This window comes from Ictidomys tridecemlineatus, chromosome 5 (assembly GCF_052094955.1).
Source record: "Ictidomys tridecemlineatus isolate mIctTri1 chromosome 5, mIctTri1.hap1, whole genome shotgun sequence".
Classification (NCBI taxonomy): domain Eukaryota; kingdom Metazoa; phylum Chordata; class Mammalia; order Rodentia; family Sciuridae; genus Ictidomys; species Ictidomys tridecemlineatus.
The window spans coordinates 195,783,390-195,798,693 of record NC_135481.1 but is presented as its reverse complement, the minus strand read 5'-3'; positions in this window follow the sequence as shown (position 1 = coordinate 195,798,693).

Genomic DNA, 15,304 nt, shown 5'->3' with positions numbered 1-15,304 from the left:
GTCATTTTGCCAGATTCAGAGAAATGAAGAAACCGTATCTTCTCATTTTTTAACCTTATCTCATTTATAATAGGATTGTTTATAGTATTTACTCTTAATACATTTATATCCACATCAGTGTTACACTTTTTGCTTCAACAGTCAAATATAATTTAGGAAACTCAAGATGCTACCATGATATTAATATAGCTATGTTAACTTTCTTATGCTTAATGTTGACATGGAATATCTTTTTCTTTCTTTTTAAAAATTTTTTTTCTAGTTGTAGATGGACACAATATCTTTATTTATTTTTATGTAGTGCTAAGGATCAAATCCAGGGCCTCATACATGTGAGGCAAGTGCTCTACCCAGCCCTGGGATAACTTTTTCCTTTTTTTTTTTTTTTTTTTTTTTTTACTGTCAACCTATATATGCTTCGATATTCATAACTGTTTCTTGTATGTAGTAGACAGATAGACTTTGCTTTTTATCCTGTCTGTCTCTATCTCTATATCTGTCTCTGTTTCTCGTTCTTGTAGTACTGGGGATGGTATCCAGGAGCATTCTACCACTGAGCTATGTGCCCAGCCATTTTTATTTTTCATTTTGAGACAGGGTCTTGCTAAGTTGCTCAGGATGCCCTGGAACTTGCATTCCTCCTGCCTCAGTCTCTCAAGTCACTGGGACTACAGATGTGCACCTCTGCACCAAGCTTCTGAGTTTTAATTGGAGTATTTAGTCCATTTACGTTTAATGTAATTATTTTTCTGGTTGGATTTAAGTGTCCTCTTTAGCTATTTATTTTCTATTTATTCTATGTGTTATTTGTTCCTCTTTTTCTTCTCTTGTGTCTTTTTTTGTGCCATCTGAATATACTTTTGGGAGTTCCATCTATTTCATGTATTATTATTTTTTCATTCTTCTGTATTATCATTTTAATGATTCTCTAGAGGTTAAGACATGCATCCACCACAGTCTCCTTTCATATGACAAGGTGTTATTTTAGGAACAGCATAAGAACCATACCATTCCACTTCCCACTTCCCTCTCACTCTTTGTATTCTCATTGTCTTTTTAAATTTATGTATTCTATAAACCCAGTGGTGTGCTGAAGCTCACCATGAGAGAGGACTGTTAAATTTGAAAAAACAAAAATACAAGCCAGCTGTAGAACTGATAACTTGAAATCACCATTATGGAAATACTTACCTTACAGTAATAATAAGGTGCTATGAATAAGGACTTTTTCCCCCTCAGAGAGCCACTTGTTAAAAATTTACCAGAACCCCACTTTATAAATTGTACAATACAATTGTTCTGTTTTTGGGTACTGGGGACTGAACCCAGGGGCGCTTAACCACTGAGACACTTCCCCAGAACCCCTTCCTCCCCTCTTTTTAAAGTTTCAAAACAGGGTCTTGCTAAGTTGCTTAGGGCTTTGATAAGTTGCTGAGGCTGGCCTTGAACTTGTGATCCTCCTGCCTCCATTGTTATATTTTTAACAGTCAATAATCTTTTAAAGATATGGATAAATAAATTAAAATGAAGGTACTTCTAAAATGGTCTTTTACATTCCCCAGATATTTAGCTCTCTCTTGGTTCCTTCCTGACAGGAAGATCCAGCTTCATTCTCTTAGTCGCTGGCGTCCTTTCCTTTTACCATTTCTTACATTGCTGGTCTGGGAGGAGGAATTCCCTCTGCTTTGGTTTTTCTGGAAGTATCTGGGTTTGAAGTTGTTTTCACTGGATACAGAGTGAAGTGATTTTCACTGTGAGAGTCGACCAGTTTTTTTCTGTTGTTTTTTTTTCTTTCAGCACTTTAAAGACATCATCTCACTGTCTTCAAGTTCACATTGTTTTTGGTAAGAGATCAGCTACCATTTGTATCACTGTTCCCTTTAGGTCACATACCTCTTTACGCTGTTGGAAGGTCTCTTTATCTCTGGCTTTGCAGCATTTGGGTTGTACTGTGCTGGGATGCACTGTCTTGTACTTATTTCCTTGGAGTTTGCCGAGCAGGTTTTGGATCTGTGTGTGGGTGTCTTCCATCAGTTTGGACTGTGCCCTGTCACCATGTCTCCAGATACTTCTTTTTCCTCCTTCTCTCCTCTCCTTCAAAACTTGTTGTACTTATGTCAGAGGATTCAGTATATCATCTTACAAATCTCAGGTCATGTCTTGTATATTTTTTCACTTTGTTTTTCTCTCTGTGCTTCAGTCTGGGCATTTTATATTCCATCTTCAACTTCACAGATATTTTCCTTTGCTGTGTCCAGTTTGCTTTAGATTTTAACTTTTCATTTCTGATATTGTATTTTTAAACTCTAGTATTTCTATTAATTCTTTTTATAATTTTCCATATTAATTTCCCATGTATTAATGCATGCTGTTTAGATAATTCCATTTGTCATAATTAAAAAAAAAAGTCTCTGAGAACTTAAAAATCTGAGCAACTCCAGGTCTACTTCTATTAATTCTTTTCTCTCTTAACTATTTCATTTTATTGCTTTCTCTGTGTTTGTTAATATCTGAGTGTAAAGGGGATATTTTATGGAAAGGAATGGTAGAGAATGAAGTAGATAATATTTACCTCCAGAAAGGGATACTCCCCTTTTCCAGTAAGACTGACAGAGTGTGGACTTCATCTGATGGGTCCTTGAGCTGGTTTCAGCTTTTGGTGTACTTTTACTTCAGCTCCAAGTGTTTGAGGGCAGAAGCAGAACTTTACCTTCACTAGGACTAGGTAGACTTGATACCTGAAGGGCTGTATTTTTAGTTTGTCTTGTTTGGGTGATTAGGAAGTTTTCTTTTCTTACAAATCCTGTCCCCCATTTCCTGAACCTAGCCCTGTTGACATTCATCTGGGCTTTGGAGAGCTGTGACCCCACACACTGTGAAGGCCTGGAATGCCTCATGTCTCTTTCTCTTAGTGACACGACCCTCTCTCCGTCTCTGGTAGGTAAGCATGGGGGACCTGGGAGGGGAGAACATCTCTCAATTCTTCTCTCTCCCTCCCAATATTTTGTATGTGAAAATACGTATCATGTCAGGTCTTTCTCTCGGTTCTCCTCTCCTGCCTCCCACCCCAGTTTTGGTACCTTGCACTCACGGGGAATCCCCAGCCCTCCTCAGCCTGTCCCTTGGGTGTACCATCTCTGCACTGGTGATTCAGACCTGAGTGGCCCCTCCTTGTCATCGGATGGCAGCTCCCAGGTGGCCCTTGACGTTTGGCCACATCAACAGGCATTTGCTCAGGGTGTGAAGCTGCTGAGGTCCCTCTCTCCTGGGAGGATCTTGGCATTTCTTCTTAAAATTTAGTTCCTTTAGGTTTTTTTTTTTTTGTCCACAATTCTCTATTTGTTTTTTAAAATTATGGTTTTGTAGCTTATAAATCCTCTTGGTTTGTGAGGGTGGACGTTTAGTGTAGGGGAAACAGTATCTTTTAACTTCCTATATCGGAATCTGAAGTAGAACCCTGTCACACAGGAGTAATGACAACAGCTTGTTTCTAATAAGGCCATCCCACATGAAGTCTATCAAAAAACCAGGACCATAGGGTCAGCCACACAGAAACTGAAAGAACATTTCAGTTGGGAAAGACTCAAGTGTTTCAATGTTAAATCCACGTAGAATAGAGAGAACTTAGGGCATCTGGTGTAGCAAAGGAAACTTGTTATAGGAAGGAGCTGAGCCTCTGCTCAAGCGTGAATCACCAGGAACCATACATCCAGGCCCAGCGTGCGCTCAGAGCTCAGCCAAGCAGTGACTCGGAGCCTGCAGATGCGGGTGTCTGAGTAGGACTCCTTTACTTTGGAATCTGGGTAAGATGACCACGTGCCCGTGAGGATATCTATTTAGTGCTGCATCTGGGAAGGGGTAAAAATTAGACTTTGGAAAGTTCTCAAAAATATGAATAAGAAATAGAGTAAATGCCATGAATTCAGCCCTTTAATAAATGACCTCTTGATGCCCGAGGCAGGGAGACGGAGAGTCAGCCTCCAGAGTGAGCCACTCAAACTGCTGAGCCCCTGACAGTGAGAAGGCTCGGGACACTGCTGTCTCGCTCTGTTTAATGCTCAGTATTAAAATCATATTTCCCATATCTAATAAACATATATCTAGTCTTGGCAACTGTGGGGGACAGCCCCAGGACACCCCAACAGTATCAAAATCCTCGATATTCACAAATTTCATCGCCAGTGAATGGACATATATTCAATGCTTGCACCATTCAAAAGAACCAGCTTTACAAAACTTTATAATCCATTGAATTCCAATTGAAAGGAATGTAATCGAGTTTGCCGTCCATGTGAAATGCCCCAGGAATGGTGGTCTTCCCTCTTACTTAGACGTGAATCGTGATGGCGGCACTGGAGTGCTCACTCTGTGCCGGGCACTGTCTGAAAACGCCGCGTGACTTAGCCCAGCGAACTCCAGAGGACCCTAGAAGCAGGTCCTCGTGGACCCCATTTGCAGAGGAAGAAGCTGCACTACAGAGAGCTCGAGGGTCCCTCCAAGTCCACACAGCTATCGAGTGCAGGGCCAGACCTCAGCGGTCCAGCCCAGAGTCCACGGGCCTGGCCACTCACGGCAGGGACTTGGAAGAGTGGCCCCTGCATCCACAGGCTCCCCAGTGGCATGCTCAGCCAACGGTGCGGAGACAAGACCTGAAAGCCACTGCCTCTCCATGGAGCCTGCAGATTTCCCTCTTGTCATTATTACCTGAACAGGGTGGTGACTACCTGCGAGCACTGACATTACCTCAGGCCTCCCCGCAACCTAGAAAGGACTTAAAGGGTGGGGTTATGTGCAAGTACGATGTCATTTTACATAAGGAACCTGAGCCTCTGTGGACCTTATCTTCTGAGGACCTGCCAGAGCCTTCCACCAACAGTGTGCGAGAGTCCCAGCCCCTCCACATCCTCGCCAGAATTGTCACTCCTGTCCTTTTATTGCAGCTGTCCTAAGGGTGAGCCTGTCATCTGAAAGACCTGGCTGAGCGGACGTTGGCTTGGCCCAGGGCAGCAATGGTGGGGGTGGCCAAGAACCAGCAGTCCCGGCTGTTTGGCTGCTGGAGCCTCGGGTCTTGTGAAGGCCTGCGGAGCTGAGCGGGGAGCTGCTGCTGGACCAGGTTGGGGGGAAGGTTTCTCGGAGGGTGCGAGGCACCTGCTGAGGACACACAGACTGCTGTGTGGCTGCTTCTTGTCACGGTGACAAAAATACCTGAAAGAACAACTCAGAAGAGGCAACGTTTCATTTTGGCTTTATTTTGGTTTCCGAGGTCTCAGTCCGAGGTTAGCCAACTCCACTGCTCAGCTCCTGGGCTGGGAAGCAGGGAGAGTGGGTGTGAGCGTAGGAGCCAGGGACTCAATACAGACCCCAAAGACCACCCCAGGGACCTACTTCCTCCAGCCACACCCCCCCGCCCCCCGCCTACAAATCACTGATCCACCAAACGCATTCATCCACTGATGAGGTCGGAGTGCTCATCCTCTCATTGTTTCACCTCTGAACATTGCTACAGGGAACACCATGTTTTTAAAACGTGAACTTTTGGGGACACTTTCCATCCAAACCATAGCAACCACATTAAATAACAACATTAAATCACAGAAAACGAAGCTGGATTCCTGTGTCAATATTCATTTACTCGCCATTGCTCGGTGGGTGTTGGCATTCCTGGAAATCTTCCTTCGCAACCAGAGACAGTCTTGTGGTGAGAGGCTTTGGCATTTGCTGGAATCAGACAACACCGTATTGTTTGTATTTTATTTATTCTCAGAATTATCTTTGACAAAGCAAGTGATTTTTGTTTTTTATTAATGCCTATGATTTTTTAAAACCCTCCTTTTAAGTTTTCATATGAAGCAACTCAGAGGAAAACGCTGAGTAACTCATGGTGCAGAGCAAACCGTTGTGGCAAAATTCTGGATGCAAAGATTTGAAATTCGGGAAGCTGAGAGGCGGAGCCAGAAGGGCCCAGATGCAAGTAAGGTGCTCGTTCCCATAGCCCCAAAGACGAGTGTGCTGCCCTCTTTCCCGTGAACCCAAGGGCAAGTTGCTTCGCAGTGGACCTGCCAACCTGGGGTGAACTCTCCATGACCTTTTGGCTTGGAACCTGACCCTGAACCATCCCCATGACCAGCCTCATCAAGGGCAGCACTATAGGGAGAGCAAGGTCCTCCTGAGAGCTCTCTAGAGCGCGGGAGGGAGGGGACCCCAGCCTAGAACAGCTGTTCCTAGACCAGCTCACAGCCTGGACGCCAGTCCAGCCCCTAAAGTCCAGGTGCAGGCAGCTGGGACCAGGGTGCATCTCGCCAGGGCCCTGGGCTGGCCTCTCTGTACCAGGACAAAGAGGGGAAGAGACCATGTTTGGGCTCAGAACAGAGGTTTCGAGCTGGGGCTCAAAGGTGGCAGGACTGAAACAGTGGCAAGCCCAGGGACCACGCCTGCCCAGAGCCACACGTGGTCCTCAGCACTTGGCCTGTGCTGGCTCCCCTCACCTCGGGCAGCTCCACTGGCACTACCTTCTGAGTGCTCCCCCTGCCGGAAAGCCAGACGGACACTCTGCTGACCTCCTGTGCATCTCTAGGTAGGGGAGGCTCACAGGGAGGACAGGAATCGGCACACAGGGCTGCGCGGTCCCCGCATGGTGCAGGTCCCAGTACTTGTGACAATCACCAGCATCCGTACTTGCTCCCACTGAGAGTTGGGGGTCTCTGTCCCACCTCTTGATCGGGAGGAGGGGCTTGTGACGTTCCAATCAATAGCGAGAACACGGCAAAGGTAGAGCTACGGGATTCCAGAGCTAAGTCACAAGGGCCCGGTGCCTGCCTGGGTCACTCAGTCTGGGGACCCTCGCCCTTGAAATCCAGCGACCACATTTGAAGTTCATATTGAACCAGGCAGAAAAGCCACACAGAGAGGGGCCACAGGAAGAGACCCACACTCCCAACCCAGCTAACGGGCACTGAGCGAAGGGCCCTCAGATGACTGCCATTCAGCCTCTGGCCTGCAGCGGAAGCCAGATGTGCTGGAGCAGAGACAAGCCCCCGCCACGCAGCCCTGTCCAGTGTCTGACCAGCATAATCTGAGTCGCTCCTGCCACTGACTTCACAGAGCACCTGATTCCCCAGCAATAGGTGACTGTTATTGACACTGACACTTAACAAAATTGCAGCTTCCTTTAGGAAGAGGGCTCTGCACGTCACAAGGTCCGCACCCCGTGACGTGGACCTTGGGATGCTGCGTAAAAGCTGGCTCCAAGGCAGGACCCACTGGTCTCCTTCATTCACATCCCTGGGGCAGTGGGAAGGAAGTGGCCGTGGGAGAGGGCTCTTCAGAAGTGCCCACAGCACACAGGCGGCTCGGCTGACCTCCACTCTCATCTGCTAGTAGTGAAGGCGTGCCCACTGGACAGATGAGGAAACGGAGGCGCAGAGATGAAGACAACGGTCCAAGGTCGCACAGCCAGCTCAGGTCAGGACTGAAGGTCCCCGGACACACATGCCGCTCTCCCCACCCACCCCTATACCGGGCAGTTCCCTGGAGGCACCCCAAGACCGATTTTTGTTGAGTGAAGAACCTAATGTGAGAACACAGAGACATGCTCCAACTAGACACCACGCCACGCTCCCTCCCTCTCTCGCCTTCCCTTTAAAGATGGCCAGGGGGACAGGCCACGCCCAAGCCCTCAGTACCACTGATGAACACCCTGTGCCCTGCTGGGTGCTGTCCTGCTCTTCTGTCTCCACCTTCCCAGCCGCCCTCCAGGGGGTGGTCCTCAACCCAGGGGCTGGTCAGAGCCTCGCTGCCACCCAGCTGGACTGCATCCACGGAGCGGCCGGGCCCCACATGAGGCAGTGCTTGGCAAGAAGCCAACGGGCAGGGCGGGCCTGAGCCCTGGCTCAGGGAAACCAGAGGACCTGAGGGAGTGCGCAGGCCTTCACTGCGCTGGTCTGCAGGGCCGGTGCCTGCGAGTCTAAATGCGTTCCAAGGGCTGCAGGCGAAGTGCACGAGCCTCCCGCTGGCCACGGCAGGAAGGGCGGGAGGCCGCTCTATACTTAAGAAGGGAGAAGGGTGACCAAGAGAACACAGCAAGAGAGAGGACAGGAGAGGACACTGAGAACAGGAGGGCCACACCAGGGCAGAGCCGAGAGGCGGCCCCTGGAGCCGTGGAGGGAGCCTCTGCACTTCTTGAAGATGGCGTGAGCCTGATGTGCGGGGCTAGCCCGTTTGCGTTCTCTGTCACCTGCAACTGCTCTTGCTGTGTAGGGGTCAGTGAGTGGACAGCCAGCCACTGTTCCATGTCCCTTGCATGCTTATTCATTCAGCATGGGTCAGCGGCCTATCAAGCCCTCGTTAAATAGTGCCATGATTTTAAACGGGAAAACAACAGGCTGGGGGAGGTGAGCGGATGTGCTGCTGTACTTATGACGGTCACTGGCCGGGTGACGGAGGGCGTGCTGAATGCCGGGCACTGCACTGGGTGCTTCAGTGAATGACCAGTCCTGCCCAGTCGTTCGGCCCTGTGCCTCCTTCTCAACCACTGCGCACAGAGCTCTTCGTGACCTGCTTCCTGCCCCTGGAACATGCCAAGTCTCCACTTACTGCCCACCTGCCTGTCTCTGGCCACCCTCCCCAGCCCCTGCCACCATGGCAGTGACTGGTTCCTTCCCCTCACTCAGGTCTCAACTCGAACATCTTCTCCTCAGAAGGGCCCCAAGATCGCACAGTCCAATGAAATGCAGCTCTCTCCAACTCAGCCACGCTCGCCCTGTATGCAAGCCCCTCCCTCTTATTTTCTGCATAACATGATTCTATTTGAAATGATTCCCCCCAGAATGAACTCCATGAGAACAAAGACTCCCATTTGTCCCTGGCCACATTCCCGGCACTGAGAACAGTGCCTGGGACATAGAGGATCAATACCTATCGAATCATTGAAACTGCTTTACATCATATTTGATTACTGCGAGCATCAATCAAAATCTTGAGTATCACCTCATCAACAAGGATTAACTGAGCAGCTACTACGTACCAGGCATTATTCTGGGTGCTGGAGGTGCGGCAGTGATGGAGCCAAAGTTTTGCTGGTTTCGTTTGAGTAGTTCTAAGACAAGACACATGTGTAAAATGGACAGCATCCCGCCTGACTTTAACACGATGAATAAGAATACAGCAGGCAGGGGAGAGAGTTGGGGGTGCTGCCTCCCCAGAGGATCTCTAGTCCCCTGCCCTGCTCCAGCCCCTCCTCTCCCCTGCGCCACTGTCAGCATCTTTCAGTGTGACATTTCACTCAAGGTCTCTGCAGCTCCAAGAGCAATATTGGTGTTGAAGCAGGTCCCAGCAGAGTGCCCTCAGGCTGGGCTTGGGATTAGTCACCCCCTTCATGTCCCCAGGAGGGGGCGGTCAGGCAGCTTGGCCTCACTGGCCTTTCCTCACTCTGGGGAAGGCCTGGAGCTCTGACAGCTCTGGGTTCCTGGCCATCCCTGCCCTCCTTTCTCCTGGGCAGAGGGTGAAGGTTTACAAACACCAAGCGGCCTTTGATCGGCATCAGACCCCCAGGGTTCTGAGTGTTTTTTGTTCCAAACCCCTGGCTGGGAGCACGCTCTGTTTTGCCTCCAGCAGAGGAGACCTTAGGTAGGAGGAACGCGTGTGGGCATGAGAACGGCTGTGTGTGTGTACGGGGTGTGTGTGTGTGTGTGAGAGGGGGGGGGGAGGCTCAAGTGGACCCTTGACTGTGTCCAGCACGCAGGCTGGGTGTGTAAGAGGGAATCCAGCCCAATCCAATAAAGGAGCACCCACTACATTCCAGGTGCCATCTTAGAGACCAGGGAGAGAGAAGTGGGCCAAACAGGGCTCCCTGCCCAGGACCCAGGGCTGAGGGGCCCACGCGGTAAGCACCGGAGCAGGCGAGTCAAGGGACCGCAAGTGGCCAAGATCCAGGAGATGAAGCTGGGGAGCAGATGGGGGCTGGGGGTCTTTCCTCATTCACAGGGGGTTTGCCAGGCATTTGCAGGCAGAATGCCTCTGGCATTGGCTGAAGGAAACCAAAGAAGCAGCCGTGAGAAGACCCTGGGGACAGTGTCACAAGGCAGAGGGAACAGGAAACACAAAGGCCTCTGGCGTGGCTGCAGCTGGGAAAGGGCGAGGGGCCCAGTGTGGCTCGCCCCGCCGAGAGTGGGGGGCACAGCAGAGAGCAGAGAGGGGCCACAGGGTGAGAGCTGGGGTGGCCCTGAGTGAGGAGGGACCACCACAGTGTCCTGCAGAGGACTGAATGGGACTCCGCAGCTGCTAGGATGCTAGGCGGGGCGTGTGGCCGGTTACACAGGACTTCTACATAGAAACGTAACAGCAACGCAGAGAGGTGCGCGTGTGGACGAGGGGAGTTTGAGTAGATTCACCAACCAACCACCCACGTACTCAGCTCTCATCTCAAGAAGCAGAACCTCCACTCTCCCAGGAGTCTCCAGGAGCCCCCGCTGCACGGCCCGCCTCAAGGGTAGCCAGTCTCCTACCTTCTGATTCCCTCTGCAGGTAAAGCTGAGTGGGCTTCAGCGGGTCTGGGTCGGGGTGCAAGATGGGAGTGAGAGGAACGCCCAGGTTCAGCCCAGGCGCTGGCTCTCCCACAGGTTAGATGGGCAGATGGTGGTGGGAGCAGAGAGCAAGGGCTGGAGCCACGGGTTTGTTTTGGATGATTGAGATTAGAGGCAGCTTGGAGGCCCCTGGAGAAGATGCTGATCGTCTGTCTAGGGGTTGCGCACTCCAGTGTTGCAGGGAGAGGCAGTGTGGAGGCGAAGATGTCTGAGAGCGAGAGCACCCTCCCTCTTGAGTCCACAGGGAGAGGACAGGAGGACACACACGGGAACGGGCAGGCAGCCTGAGTGAAGGAGAACCTGGAGGAGTGGGGACAGGGTGAGCAAAGCCCCTTTACAAGGCCAATGTCAGGACAGGCCCAGGGCAGTTGGATCCTGGCAATCTTTCCAGACAAGTCAGGGCTCTGGACTGTGAGTGCTTAACTTGGCAACTGGGAAATGAACATCCTGTGGACCCAGTGAACAGTGTCCAGGTCATCAGCCACTGGCTCAGACCAAACCTTCACTTGGGCACTCTCCCCTCCTTCAGGGACAGCTGGGGGCAGAGACTGGCCAGGCCTTGAGTGGGCCACATCCAGTCCAGTGTTCCCGCCACCGTCCTTGAAGAGGAGATCTCAGATCTCCTTTATGGCTCTGTTGCTACTTTGATCTAAGCAGAGGGGCCTGTGGTCCCCAATGTCCTGGCCTGACCAGGAAAGGCAACAAGGTGCCCGGAATGAGCAGAGCTGTGCGGGACTGGGGTCTGTGCCTGGCTGGGTGGGCCTGCTGGCTTCTATGTACTCTCAGCTGGGCTGTGGCCTCCCCAAGTGCAGCCTCCTGCCTGCCTGGCTCCCTACCCATCGTCCTCCACTCCTGACCTCCCAGGTGGCCTCATTTAAAGCAGGAATCACTGATGGGGGTGTTTTGGGATCAGGGCAGGGTGTGAACTCGCCCCTCTCAAGACCTTCCATGACATGTAACATCATCCACAGAAGCAATCTTTACAGATTTGCCCTTGTGTCTAGTCTTGGTGACCAAAAAGGGGTCACATGCCCACCTGTCCATCAGGGACCAATCTGAGCTTCACCTAACACACCCTTGGGCAAATTGGGGCTCTGTCCAAAGAGTTAAGAGGAGCCACATGCCTCTTTTAGGCAACAGATCATGTCTGGCACAATCTACCATTTGCAGGCTGATGACTCTGGGAAAGTTGCTTAGCATCTCTGGGCCTCAGCTCCATCATCCATAAAATGGGCACAGGAAATCACAATTGCTTCCTGCCTTCCCAGCACCAGTTCCCATTTTTCTCATGACACACCTTGATGTTTAGGGCAGTAGTTCCCAGAACAGCAGTCCGAGCACTACCGAGCTTACTAGGAAGGCAAATTCTCAGCCTTGATTCAGAAACACTGAACCGGGTCCAGCAATGTGGGATGTGCACCTAGGCTTACAGAGGGGCACAAGAGGCTGTATCCTAGTTGCTTGTTTGCAATATGCGTGATCCTACAGCTACACCGCTTGCTGTTCCTGAGTGCCTGGCGCTGGCAGGGGCAGTTAGTGCTCCCCAAGTTTCACAACACTGGTGCTCGCAGTGGACACCGATGTGAGGCCCAGATCCCCTTCAAGGAAGGGTTTTTTAATGGTCAAAATTGGGGTGTTCTGAGAGGAGTCAGTGAGTGGAAGAATGTTAGCCTGGAGAAGCCAGGAAACAATGACCTGGGGACTAAGAAGATATTGGGATTTGCAAAGGGAAGAGACAGGGTCTTGTAGGGAAATCTCTGTAGGTGGACACAATACCTTTATTTTGTTTATTCTGTGATGCTGAGGAACGAACCCAGGGCCTCCAACATGCTGGGCAGTGCTCTGCCCGAGCCGCAGCCCCAGCCCACTGTACGGAGACCTTAACAGGAGTGGGACGGGCAGCCGCAGTGGGCTGGAGGGGTCCCACACTGTGGGTGATGCCTGAGGGCGAGCACTGACAGGGATGTTCCAGGAAGGACCAATGGAACCACAGGCGACTGATGGGCATCCCCACAGAATGCAAGTCATTGCCACCAGTGTGGCAGGAATTCTCATCCAGTGATGGGATTTGTCAGAGGGACAGTGCCCACAGAGAGGGAAACCGAGGCAGGGATTCCAGAAATCCAGAAGAGTTGGAGGGCATCACTCACCCAATAGGCAATGGCCATGGCGGTGGAGGTCCAGTAACATGAGTTGTCCCTACTGGATCTGCAGAGGGAAGGGAAGGGGGATGAGAAAGGGAAAGGAGGAGACCAGGTCAAGGTCAAGGGAAGGCCTGAGGGGCTGCCCATGTGGGAAGTCCAAATGCCAGTTGCCAGTCCCCCATTTCAGCACCAAAATGTAAGAAAAGAACCAACTGAAGGAAATAAAGAGGCAGGAGAGGAGCTCAGTAGTAACACGGGGCTATTGGGGACAACCTGCACAGGGGCCCAGTGACACTGGAGCCTGACTTCCCCTGACAGCCTCGGGAGGTTACAGGAGGGAGAAGGGGCAGGGGAACCTCTGCAGTTTGGCCATTGCTGGGGGATTGTCCGCAAAGGGTCCTCATGGTCATCACGGTCATTCTTTGTGGTGGTCACTGCTCCATGTTCAATAAGGTGTTTCTCAAGATTTCAGTCCCAGATACTGATTCTCCTACAGGATGTCACCCGGGGTGTGGGTCCCTGAGGTGTGACTCACTAATACTCACCCAGCTGTATCTGCATCCTGGGAATCCTGAGCCAGATGTGCTCACAGCAGGCCCACACAGCAGGCTCTGCTCTCGGCTCAGGTCATGGACGAGGACACTGTGGCGAGGGGGTGCCAACTTGTGCCATGGGTAAGCAAGGAGACAAGGATGGAGTCATCAGACCTCTGGATGGAGGGGTGGCATGTCTGGTTTAAAAGGGTCCCTCTCCCTACTGAGTGAAGAACTAGGGGTCAGGGCAAAACCAGGGAGACCAGCCAGAGAGCCACTGGGGGCAGAGCGCAGCAGGATCAGGGATCTCCAGAGGGCTGTGGGACGGTCCCTGCCACTGCAGCTTTTTCAGGATCTAGCAGAGCTGGGCGCAGCCAAACGCTCGCTAAACACCTCGCAAAAGAACAAGTGAAGAAGTGGGGAAATGGTGAGGTGACGGGAAGGGGCCAGGCCACACTGTCCTGAGTGACAGCCAGTGCCTGCCACATACTGACGCTCAGCTAGGCGTTGAGGGGAAAAAGGAGCAAGTTCAAGGGAGGGCAGATGGGAACAGGGGGAAGCAGGGGAGTAGAGGAGGGGAGGAGGGAGGAAAGCAGAGGGAGCTTTGCTCTTCACCTGAGCAGGGATGACACTGGTAACTGCGACCCCTGGTGGCAAAAGAGCCACAGTCCTTTGGAATTGTGCCCCAAATTAAAAGTACCTCTTGTTCCCTATCACGCCTCAGCCAAGTTGCCTGTTTTTAAGCCAGTTCCCATCTGAAAAGTGGGGACAGCTGAGAGCTGCTCTCGGTCCAGTGTGGAAACAGCTGGCACAAGCCTGGCGCAGTAAGCAGCAGCGTGCTCCTCTGCCACTCGCAGCTACCCAGCAGGGGAGCCTTCACTCACTCCTGGCCACCGGCCCCCGCGCAGCACACTCAGTGGGCACTCGCCGCAGTGAGCAAACAGACATGGCTCTGGTCCCTGCAGAATGCTTACTCCCTGCACGCAGGGGCTGTCTGTTTTGCTCACAGTTGTTGCCAGTACCCAAATGGCCGCAAGCACACAGAAGGCGCCCAGGACACACTTGCTGACTGGAACCCGCAGGAAGCACAGTGCTCCATCACACCCACACCCGCTGTTGGGCTGGGAGGCTAAAGGCCAGTTACTGGCACTTTTGTGTTAACTCAGTTTTCCCGCTCTGTAAGCCAGACTCCACAACCTCCACTCACAGCCACCTCACCACTGCTACTCGACTTTCTGCTGTGACAGAAATCAACTCACTTTTGACTTACACAAAGTTAAAGGCACGTTAGTCAATTGTCTTAACTGGAAGGTAACCATAAAAGCACAGAGCAATGAAAACAACGTTACCTAAATTTTCAAACTATTCCAAGTCTGCTTTTTTAAATGAAAGCTTGGGGCTATGCAGCATTTTTCCTCTTTTCACTATGACCCTCAAAAAGAAATGTTTAGGGCTGGGGCTGGGGTCAGTGATAGAGCACTCGCCTAGCACACGCGAGGCCCTGGGTTTGAATTTCAGCACCACATATAAATAAAGGTATTGTGTGCAGCTACAACTAAAACATAAATAAATAAATATTTTAAAAATACATTTATGTCAAACCTAGCATATGTCTGTGATGGGTTTAAACTATGTCTAAATATATACTTGAAATACATTTCATAAAGTAATACACTAATATTTTCTAGTCTATATGACTCTTTTTTTTTAAAATGTTGTTCTATATTCCTCTAAAGTGGTTTTGAGTCAAGTATATGATGTACACAATAATAACTACCACCACGCCGGGCTGGAGGGCTGTTACATACCATGGCCAACTGAGACTTTATCTGGGTCTCACCAAAAGGATCGAAGAGAATACAGTTCTCATTATGTGGTTCCCCCCTTTACCCACATGCACATGAAGGATACAGGTCAGTTTGGGAGAAAGTCTGTCCCAGATTAAATTTATATGCCCAATTCTGCCTAGAACACGTCTTACGTAAGCTCTTGAGAACAGAACTACAGATGATAATGGTGACCCTCGACAAGCATGTCCACAGACCAC